This window comes from Brassica oleracea, chromosome C3, assembly GCF_000695525.1.
Source record: "Brassica oleracea var. oleracea cultivar TO1000 chromosome C3, BOL, whole genome shotgun sequence".
NCBI classification, from domain to species: Eukaryota; Viridiplantae; Streptophyta; class Magnoliopsida; order Brassicales; family Brassicaceae; genus Brassica; species Brassica oleracea.
In genome coordinates, this window is record NC_027750.1 from 52,363,758 (window position 1) to 52,374,539 (window position 10,782).

Below are 10,782 nucleotides of genomic sequence, written 5' to 3' on the forward strand. Positions count from 1 at the left end.
TTTATGAATCAAATTCGTGTGTAAAGAGAGTAAGAGGGAGGATGAAGATATGGAGTGAATGAAGAGGAAGAGGGGTGCTTGTATTTATAGTTGAAATCCTGCCGACAGACCTAGGAAATTCCGACGGAAACGGCTAATTCGTTGGAATTTCCTCGGAATTTTTAAAATCCCCCAACGGCTCTCTAACGGCTATAATATATCCTCGGAATTCCTCGGTTTTTTCCGAGGAATACATTTTTCCTCGGTATTCCATAAGAATATTCCGACGGATTAATATTTCCTCGGAATTCCGTCGGTATATTCCGAGGAAATTCCGAGGAAATTCCGAAGAAACCAAATTTTGTGTTTCCTCGGAATATCCTCGGAAATTCCTCGGGATATTCCGAAGATTTCATTTTCCGTCGGAATGTCCGTCGGAATACCGCTGTTTTCTTGTAGTGTTAATAAAAGAAAAGTGTACTTACAAGTTGTTCTTTAAATATGAACTCCGGTATGTATTTATGTTACTGATTCAACATCAAATGAAAATAAAAAAAAACTTTAACATGAGAAGTTAAAAGAAATAGAGAGAAGATTTGATGTTCATACATCTTTTCCCGGCAGATAGAGGACCAAGAGAAATTGTTGTAAGAGAGATCACTGTGAGAAACCACCAGAAAGATTAGCTGACATGACGAAAAATATAGCTCGAGTCATAGACAACGGAAAGGTTAAACGTACATATTAGATTCACTATTGAGAAAACCACCAGATTCAATGTCTCCAGAAAGCCTATTTCCAGTCAAATAGCTGAAAGAACATGTCCAAAAAAAAGATACTATATGATAGTTACATTAAAAGGTTTTCAGATCTTTAACATTCTCAATGTCATAATGTAGTACTTACGTATATTTTGGTACCCTAATAACTCCATTTACTTCACCAGTCAACTTGTTAAACGATAAATCACTGCAGCAAACAACATGCCCAAAAAAATAATTTTGGACGGATGTTTTGCGTTTTCATATATATATATATATTTATAAACCATCTCATACATGCATAGTTTTAATTACAGCAGATCTTGTCATACTTTTTTAATGACGAGAAGATTCTATGTCCTATGACCAGTATAGTCGTAGGAAAAGATCCAGACCATTCAATTTAAGTCTAGTTACCTCTCCTATCGGGACCTAAACATATGACCTCTAAGATCTCTACTACATAATCCAAAAGTCTTAACCACTACGCCAAATCGTCGTTGGTGATCTTGTCATACATGCATATCACTCTCAAAAAGTTGCACTTTCTTCTTTCTATTGCTTACCCCAGGACATTCTATATGTATATACAGCTATATACAGCTAGAACTGATTTAGTCCAGTAAATTGAAGAATATAAAATGTACGATGTGATGAGTCCAACACAAAATATCTCAACAACATATTAAAATTACATTTTCAGATTTCACCAAAACAAACTTACAGAGTTTTCAATTTCTTGCTCCAGATGTAAGGCGGAATTGAACCAGAAAGACTCACATTCCTCAAAATACTGAAACAGAAACGGAGACCTTAGTTTGACATTCTCAGATAAACCAAGCTTCATTGGGAAACACATACAGGCTTTGGATGACTTTGCTAGATATATTAGGAAAGGAGTGTATCCCAGTTGTATCACTAATGCTCCTGAAAATGGATATTTAAGGTCAGCATATTCATTTCAATGGTCCTTGTGCTGATCAATTAACTAAAAGTAGTTAATACAGGTGGGTAAGGTTTTCTAGGCGGGCCACCGCGTCAGGAATAGGTCCTTTCAGTCCACTTGCATGTAGATGCCTGTTGATCTTTTTTTTTTTTGAAACACCGATTATATTAAAAGAACGAGAAGTTAGATGATATTGTAGCACAAACTGTAAGAGAAATTACAGTTAGTGATGATGAAAAAGTTTACAGCTTTCGAAGCCGAGACCAGTTGCCAATATATTCTGGGATGATGCCACTGAAGTTATTGTCACATAATCTACTGCATAGTGTAAACAAACAACTAGTTCACTTCCTTGCGGGTCAAGGAAACATTCTCAACGTAAGAGGTTACAGTACAATTTAGGTGCCAATAAAACAACATTTTATCGAAACTTACACTTTCTCAAGGTATATCAGTCTAGCGAGAGTGCTAGGAAGGCTTCCTGTAAATTTATTGGATGCGAGTTCCCTGCAAAACACAGCTTTCAGAAGCTATTTTAGCTACATACTTAACTATTTCAATAAAACCAAAGATTCTGGTGGTTTTTGGACAATGGTTAAGATGCAAAAATAATCTTACAATCCTGTTAGGTTGGTCAAGTTACCAAGCTCATCAGGAATCAGACCAGAGAACTGGTTGGCTTCAACCGATCTGAAAAACTCATCACATTAATGTAATAATAATATTAGACCATGATTAGAAGGCACACTCCTAGTCCATAGAGGCTAAATGTACGAGACATACAAGAATGTGAGATTCTTGAAGTTTTGAAAACCTGATGGTAAAGGGCCAGACAAATTATTCGCGCAGAGCGAGCTGCATGAAAAGTCACAGTTATCTCGCTAATCCTAAAGAGGAGATTGTCGGAGCTGGAAAACAAACAAACAAAGAGAGAGATAGCTGACATGAAAGTGAGGTCTGGCATTGAAGCCCACTCCATCGGGATTGAGCCTGAAAGGTAATTTCGGCACAAGTCTCTGCCAAGAAGAGCAAAAACTCGGTCTTTGTGTCGGACAGACAAACAAACAAGTGGTTGCTCCAAATATCTTCTCTCCCCACCAACTCTTCGCTTCGACATCTCCTCTTGCGTCTCGTACCGGTGGCCGACGGAGGGTCTCTACCCGTCGGTCGCCACCCCGTTTCGTCACCGTTCCTAGTCTCTGCCCTCTCACGCTTCTGTCTCCTCCTCTTCCTCCTTGCTTCATCTCCTCTGTTTATCGTCGGTTTGCGGCCGGACTAGGCGATTCAAACCGGTGGCTGTGGGTGTCTACAGCTTCACTGGAGAGATGGCGAGGTCGTGGTGAGCCGGATCTGAGCTGGAGGCGTCGTCAAGCTGGTAGATCTAGGGTTTCGCACGGAGTAGATCTGGGTTAGATCTCTCCCTAAGGGTTCGCCGGAGTGGCTCTGCATCGCTGCCTTTGCCGTTCTGGTCAATGTTCTGCCTCCACCGTCTCTCCCATGTCTCCTCTTACGGCTGCTTTGGTAAGAACTTCCCCCTCTTGTTCCAAGTTGAAAAGGCGATTCGAGACTCATCGTCGGGGACTTCTTTCTCGGTAATGGTTCTTAGACAACCACCTGGTGTTTCTTTGGGTTTCGATCTGTTCGGGTTTGGGTTGGATTGGAGTTTCGTGCCGTTACTCCGTTTTGTCTAACCTCCTCAGATGGGTCTCTCCTCCTGTTTCGCCTGCTGTAAGGAGCTCTGGCTCCTCCGTTCTTCAAGCTTCAGAAGGAAGTTGGTCGTCGTCCTCTGCCTCTCTTGGTGTTCTGTTGCTGGAATCCCTTGTGCTCTGCTCGCGTGGTGGGACCAGAGTCCAGCCATTAAACCTCTGCTTCCACCAGCCAGTACTCCATCTTTGCTTCATATACCGGTTCTTTACATCAGTTAGGATTTTCAGAGTATGGCGTGACAGTTTCTTGAGATAGCAACGTCTGGAGTGGACATCATTGCTTGCGATGGCCGGACCAGGGCTTGCCGACCCTGCTTCGCATGTCCTTCTTTCGATGTCGCCTTCGGGATGGTCTGCGGTGCCTCGGACCATTCTCCGGTTGCGATTCTCTATTGGCTCGAGCTATTTTGATGCAGGTTCCGGCTTCAAGATCTTCTCTCTGGTCTCCTGTTTGCTGAATGGTTGCTTTAAGACCTGTTAAATTCTAGCTAAGCTTCTCGCATCCTCATGGTTGTGATTAAATCTTATTAGTCTTAGTGAGTTTTTTTACTTTTTTTGTGGCTTGCTATGGCTTCATTGCTCTGTCTTATTGACTTAGCGACTTAGATTCAATAGGATTAGATTAGTCAAGTCCATTGTATCTCTTTGCCTCATTATTAAGTTAATGAAATTCACATACTTAACAAAAAAAAGAAGAGCAAAAACTCACCATGTACATATTAGGTGGTTCTAGCGTTAAAAATTAAATTAAAGATGTCAAAATTTAATATATTTTCCACGAAATATAAGATTTTTTGTTGCATTTTTTCTTTAGATTTTAACTAATACATTTTTCATTAAAACTAAAACATAAATAAATAAAAATGGTAGAATTCTGTTAAAAATAACAAATTAAACTTTAAAATAATTAAAAATATTATGCAAAAGTAATTTTTTTAATATTTAATATCTGTGAAAATTAAAATATCATTCTTTCAACTATGGAGGAAGTATTATTTTATCTGAAAGTGAAAATCTATTTTATAATTTGATTTATTTTTGATTAGTGCAGTATTTAGTTCTATTGAATATTAGAAATTTATAACCATTAAAACATTTGTGATCAGTACTAGAGACAACTATCACTTCAAAAGTTAGAAAAAATCATAATTATATAAAATAGATTGACCAATCTCTTTAATACCAATTGAGTTTGCGGGTAGAAGATCATCTAACTTAATATAATATCAATATCTAATTCATGTAGTCTGGTCCTATTCATAATCGTTTTGATCCAAAATTGAAAAGTATGTTAATATATTTACTATTAAACTTAAGTTAACAGTGATTTGGTACTTTACCAAACTTTAAATTTTATTTTATTTGATGTAAGTTACATTTATAAAATAGAACAATGTTACTGGATAGCAAATAATAGTGTTTTTTTAAATAACCCCATAATATATATATATATATATATATATATTTGTCCAAAAAAGAAAAAAAAAAAATATATATATATATATATATATTTCTGGAATTCTCTCAAAGCAACTAACAATTTTATTTGATAAAGTATAGATGTTTATGCGACAAAACTAGAAATGTTTTGAAACTCGACCAGGATCCGCGATTGAACCGGTAAATCCGGTGACCCAGAAAAAAATCGATTTGGATTTTGTGAAAAACCCAATATATAGAAATCCGCAAAACCCCAGTAAAACCTGGAACCCGATATCGGTTGAACCATCGATCGAACTAATAAATAACTTTTACTTCTTTTTTTTAAGTTTTTAATTATGTTTTTAGATTATGTTTTATATTCTAAGTTTTCAATTAAGAAGTTAGGTGCTGGAAAAAAATAGAAGTTAGGTTTTCATTTTAAGTTCTATATTTGTGATTTTTAGATTTTGATAAAGATTTCATTATGCCACCTAAAAAAAGTGAAGTGAACGATGATAGAAAGAACCAAAATTAGTTGGTATTAATTTATTTCTGTTATTGACAATTTATTTCCAATTTGAAGTTTAATTTATTATTCACATTAGACATTTAAATATTTATAAATTTTATGTCTTAATTTTTTTTAGATGTCATTACTTTTGTCTTGCTTGAGAAAATTTTAAATACTCTAAACCTGTTTTTGATATTTTGTATGCCAAATGAAAATAAAAATATAAGAACTAAAGTTAAGTATTTTCTAAATGTTTTAAACCTAAAATATATACATATCCAAACTATTATTTTATATTATATTTTTATTTACATAGCTGATATATTATTATATAATAAAATTAATTCATTTATTAATATGCGGTTTATCCGCGGACGATCCAGTGACCCAGCAACCCAGTAAGTTGTTTGGTTCAGTGTTCGGGTCGGTTTTAAAAACATTGCTAGAAACAGCTAATGCCGAAAGTTAAACCGTTTAAAGATTTAAGGGGTTTTGATAAGTTAGACACCGCCATAGAGTTGACTTTCCACTTTTGTGTTTACGTTTAGAATTTTAAAATATCTTCTGATAAGCACTAATTTATAGACATGTTTTTCTTAATACAAATTTTTTGTCACATATACTTCTTGATATAACTAATCCTCTATTGGTTATATAAAAAGAAATAACCTAAAACATTTTTTCAAATTTAGCATAATAAATTTTAAATTCCAAACTAGCAATAGCATACATCATTGTGTGAAAAAACACATTTTTATACTAAATGAATTACAAATAAAAGTAAAACATTATCTTTAAGCTTTCCGTTACAATTTAATAGATTTTACATTTTCTCCATTATAAATAAATTCTTTAACGTTTTGATATTATATTTATGCTATTAAGAAAAGATTTACGGTAATAGCTTATTTTATAACTTGCTTTGTGGCTGGCTACCTTTTTGATAATTTTTTTAAAGGCTTACTTTTGATACTTCTTTGATACTTTTTAATAATTGCCAGTGTAAAAACTCCGAACTTACATCGACCGGAGATACCGAAGCTTTACTAACTGAGGCGGAAGTTTCCCAGGAAGATCCATGCTCTTGAGAAATCTGTATATTTTTGAAGGAAAATTTTGATGTTTACCACATTATTAATATTATTATTCATGTTTACTTTCACTGAAGAGTCATTTTCATAAATATTTTTTTAATTAATAGGCAAAAGACTCTTGTACATATATATAGAGACAATAAATCATTATTTAAATAAATAAAATTTTAATAGTTTTCGAATCTTAAATTCCATCTACCAAAATCTTGTCTCATCCCTCAACTTTAAACCATGAATCTAGATTACTTAACTCTAGAGTTATTAATGTATTTTTACATCTTTAAAAGTAAGGATAAAAATTGTGTAAATATAAAAATTGGTATTAGGAGTGTGTTATTTTAGGCAAAAAAAAAAATTTCAAATGCAACAAACAAACAAAAGTAATAATAGAAATGAAGTGAAAAACAGATCAAACGATTAGAGAGAAGAATAACACTAACAAGTCGATAATATGACATGTCATGTTGTCACAATGACATTTAACGGTGTTGTTCACACCCTCATTCTGAACAAAATCAAACTTTAGTTTTTCCCTTATACCAAGTGTAGTGGCAATCTCCTTAAGCGCGTTCACTGCATTAATATAGCAAAAATAAAGTTAATTAAACATGGATCATATAAAATATATACAGATTTTGTCTGTGAGTTTATAAGGATGAAGTTTAGAAAATAGTCATTCTTTCTTCTCATACATTCATCTGGATGAAGAACTGGTGGTGAGGCCGATTTTGTTAGAGTTGCGAGGAAGATTGTGATGATGGTAAAGAACAAAAGAAAACACGAGAATCACAATGTTATCATTAGCAAGTGATTCAGTAGTTATATAATACATTTCGTGTAGGGTTTGATTAGGTCGTCCGTGACTGTAGGGTTTGATTCAGTAGTTATATAATACATTTCGTGTAGGGTTCGATTCGCACTAGCCACCAGAGAATTTACACGCGGACTTGCTCTGGCGCCCGAAACCGAAGACCGTTGCCTGGCCATGACCCACCCTCGGGTGTGCGTCCGCGCCGCTAAAGGGTTCGGTCTCTAGTCTGGCCCACCACGGTGGGGCCAGGACACTCGGTTATCAAAAAAAATATATATATATATATATGTACTGACCATTCTTGATAAATGTTGACGCTGAATTTGTAATGGAGAACAGAGCCATTCGTGATTTGATGTTTCATGTCTCCTTATGCGTTTAGTTGATTAATTTAAGAGAAATGTCTTTTGTCATAAAAATACCACACAAAAAAAATCAAAATAGTTTTCATTAAAATTTTTAAACATATATATATATATATATATATGATTAGCTAGTTAAGAATTAGGGTTTAGGTTTTTGTAAGTAGAGGTTTAAGACGATAAAGAACTTAAGATTTAAGATATAAAATTTTAAATAAAAATATTTTAAATAAAAAATTTATTTATATAAATATAGTATTCATTAAGGATAGTTTAGGTTTTTTTTACTTTTTAATGAAGGCTATTTTGATTATTATTTCCTTACATTTATTTTTATGATAAAAACTTGGGACAATTTATACCACATTTCATGTACCACTATTCAATTATACCTTTAAATGTAGTTCATTTTTAACTTTACCTTTTTGTGTCTGACCAAAAGACATAAATAACTTTAAAGTCTATTTTGAATAAAGAACATGATAGTGAAGACCGGCGGCCGAGAAAACAGTGACACATCACAGATCTCAAGATGAATACTTGATGTTTCCTTGAAGAAACTAGAGATCCGAGTTAATGTGCTCTATTTTTGCTTTAAAATATCGGTCAATTTCGAATTTTTCCCGACGATGATCCTCCTTTGCTCTAAAATTGATTCGTGGTGGAGTTTATTTGCCACATTACGAAGAATGGCTATAAGTTGAAGCTATAGATTCTCTTCTTCTGGCATCAGATCATCTTTGATCACTTCACAGGTTTGAGGATATTGTTGAATCTGGGTTTTTACTTTTTACCATTAAAATCTTTCAAGGTTTAGAGATTACGATTTGTTCCAACATTGAGATTCTGAATATTCATCAATCTGAAGAGGGTAAACAATTGATTAGAGATGAGTATATGCAATGTGATTTTAGGTTTTGAGATTTTAGGAATTGGATTTACGAGTTACTTAAAGACACTGGGTATTGAGATTTTAGTATTGAAATCATTTATAAGGATTTATTAAATAATTTATAAGGGTTTATAAAATTCAGTTGTTATTTAGGATATGTAAAGTCGAAGCTTAGTCTAAGTACTAGTCAAGAGAGAGGACATAGTGATGGTGGTTGCTAGAGAATTGTATTGTCAACAAACAATGATCAACGTTAAAGACATATTGTTTCGTATTATCCTTAATTTCAAAGGGTGGACATACCATAAGATGGTTCCATGATTTAGAGAAGTGTGCATAACTATTGAGTTGTATGACATTGCTGGAAAAACATGAATATACAGGAAATATTTACAACTCCAGTTCATAGCGTTAAATTGAGAAATGACGAATTTTTGAAGGGTGTGGAGGGGTAGTAAAGCACAAAAGGAAGAATTCTGAACCTTAGATAACTATATGTAATGACATCACCAGAATTTGTGCTGATAGATTGGATCGAAGAGCTAAAATCTAAGCATGTCCCTGGAGCTTTTCTAAAAGAGCTAAATGTTGAACGTGTCCTTGGAACTGTCCTAGAAAAATTTAACAGAGGTAACAAAGCTTAAATTCTTTTTTTTTTTACTATGTGCACTTCTTTGCACTCACCATTAATTTTTTTTTTGTTTCTCATCAGAGCATTCTGGAGCAGTAGTTATCAAGAGTTAGCTTTCCTTATGCAGCTTCGCCTGTTTTATTGTTTCCTCCATCCTCAATCCGTTCCTCCTTCAAGTGTTGAATATTCAGCAAAACCAAAATGCTCATCACATATGCCAAGAAATACACCATTTGGTCTGATCCGTCTTTCAATCTATTTATGTATTTTTGGATGGACCAATTGTGTTTGCAAGAAGTATCTATAATGATTAATAAAGCTATTTATGTGTGCTTATAAAGGTTTATAGAACCAATCATATGAATATATCAAAGAGTTTTGTATATAAACCATTTATAATAGTTTATAAAATCTTTTATGAACCATTATTTATTAATTTTTGGAGTCATCTATAAAGTTTATAAAACACTTCAAAATTATAAAACTATTTATAAGGGTTTATAAAATCATTTATAAGAGTTTATAAATCATTTATAAGAGTTTATAAATTTCTTATTAAAGTTTATAAATCTATTTATAAGGGTTTATACAAAATTATAAGAGTTTAATAATCTTCATAACACAATTTATAAGAGTTAATAAATCATTTAGAAGAATTTACAAATCCTTACAAAAATTTATACGTAAATATTTACAGAGATATTTATAAGTGTTTATAATTTCTTATAAATCTTTATAAATCATTTATAATTATTTATGAATCATTGATAAGAAATAAAAATATTATTTATAATGGTTTATAAGACCATTTACAAGAGATTATGTACCATTAATAGGTAGTAATAATTGTTTTATAAAGGTTTATAAAATAATTAATAAGAGTTTATAAAATCAGTTGTAAGAGTTTATAATCTTTATAAATAATTTATAAGAGTTTATAAATCTATTTCTACGGTTTTATAAATAAATTTATAAAGGTTTATAAATTTTTTTTTTACAGCAAAAGCATTTACAGACTCATGTAGACTCTGTAAACCAAAGTGGTAACTCTGCATCCATGTGTACGACGAACGACGGTTGCATCCGAGCACTGCGTGCCAAGCGATCCGCCATTATATTTTCCGTCCTAGGAACATGAACGATTTCTGAGTTGGTGAAGCTTCTTCTCAAAAGCTTAATGTCCTCCAGGTAACTTCCAAATGCTGGCCATTCCTCAGGTTCCGAAACCATCTTCACCAGTTGAGAACAATCCGTTGCAAACGTGAACCGGGACTGTCTTAAGTTTTTCATACATTCCATTGCCCAAATTAATGCTTCCATCTCCGCATGAAGAGGTGATAGACTTGCCCTTACATTCCTTGCCCCTAACAAACCCTCAAACCATGGAAGGGTACTGGGCCAGCCTTGTCCTGAAAAATAATCTTTATCTTTCCAAGATTCTATAAGAGTTTATAAATATATCTATAAGACTTTAGATATCATCAAAAAATCATTTATAAGAGTATTTAAATTCATTATTAACAGTTTTATAAGGCTTTAAAAAAATATATATAAGTATTTATAAAATCCCTTAAAGAGATTTACTAAATCATTTTCTAACCAAAAGCATCATGAATGTATGTGTAATTATAAAAGTCATAAATCATTTCGGGTCTATGACAAGTTAA

At 33.1% G+C, this 10,782-nt stretch overlaps 1 pseudogene; it reads right to left on the minus strand.

The window, feature by feature from the left end:
* The window catches only part of LOC106335053, a 13,731-nt pseudogene extending 6,511 nt beyond the window's left edge, over positions 1 to 7,220 (minus strand).
* Between the last annotated feature and the right edge of the window lie 3,562 nt (positions 7,221 to 10,782).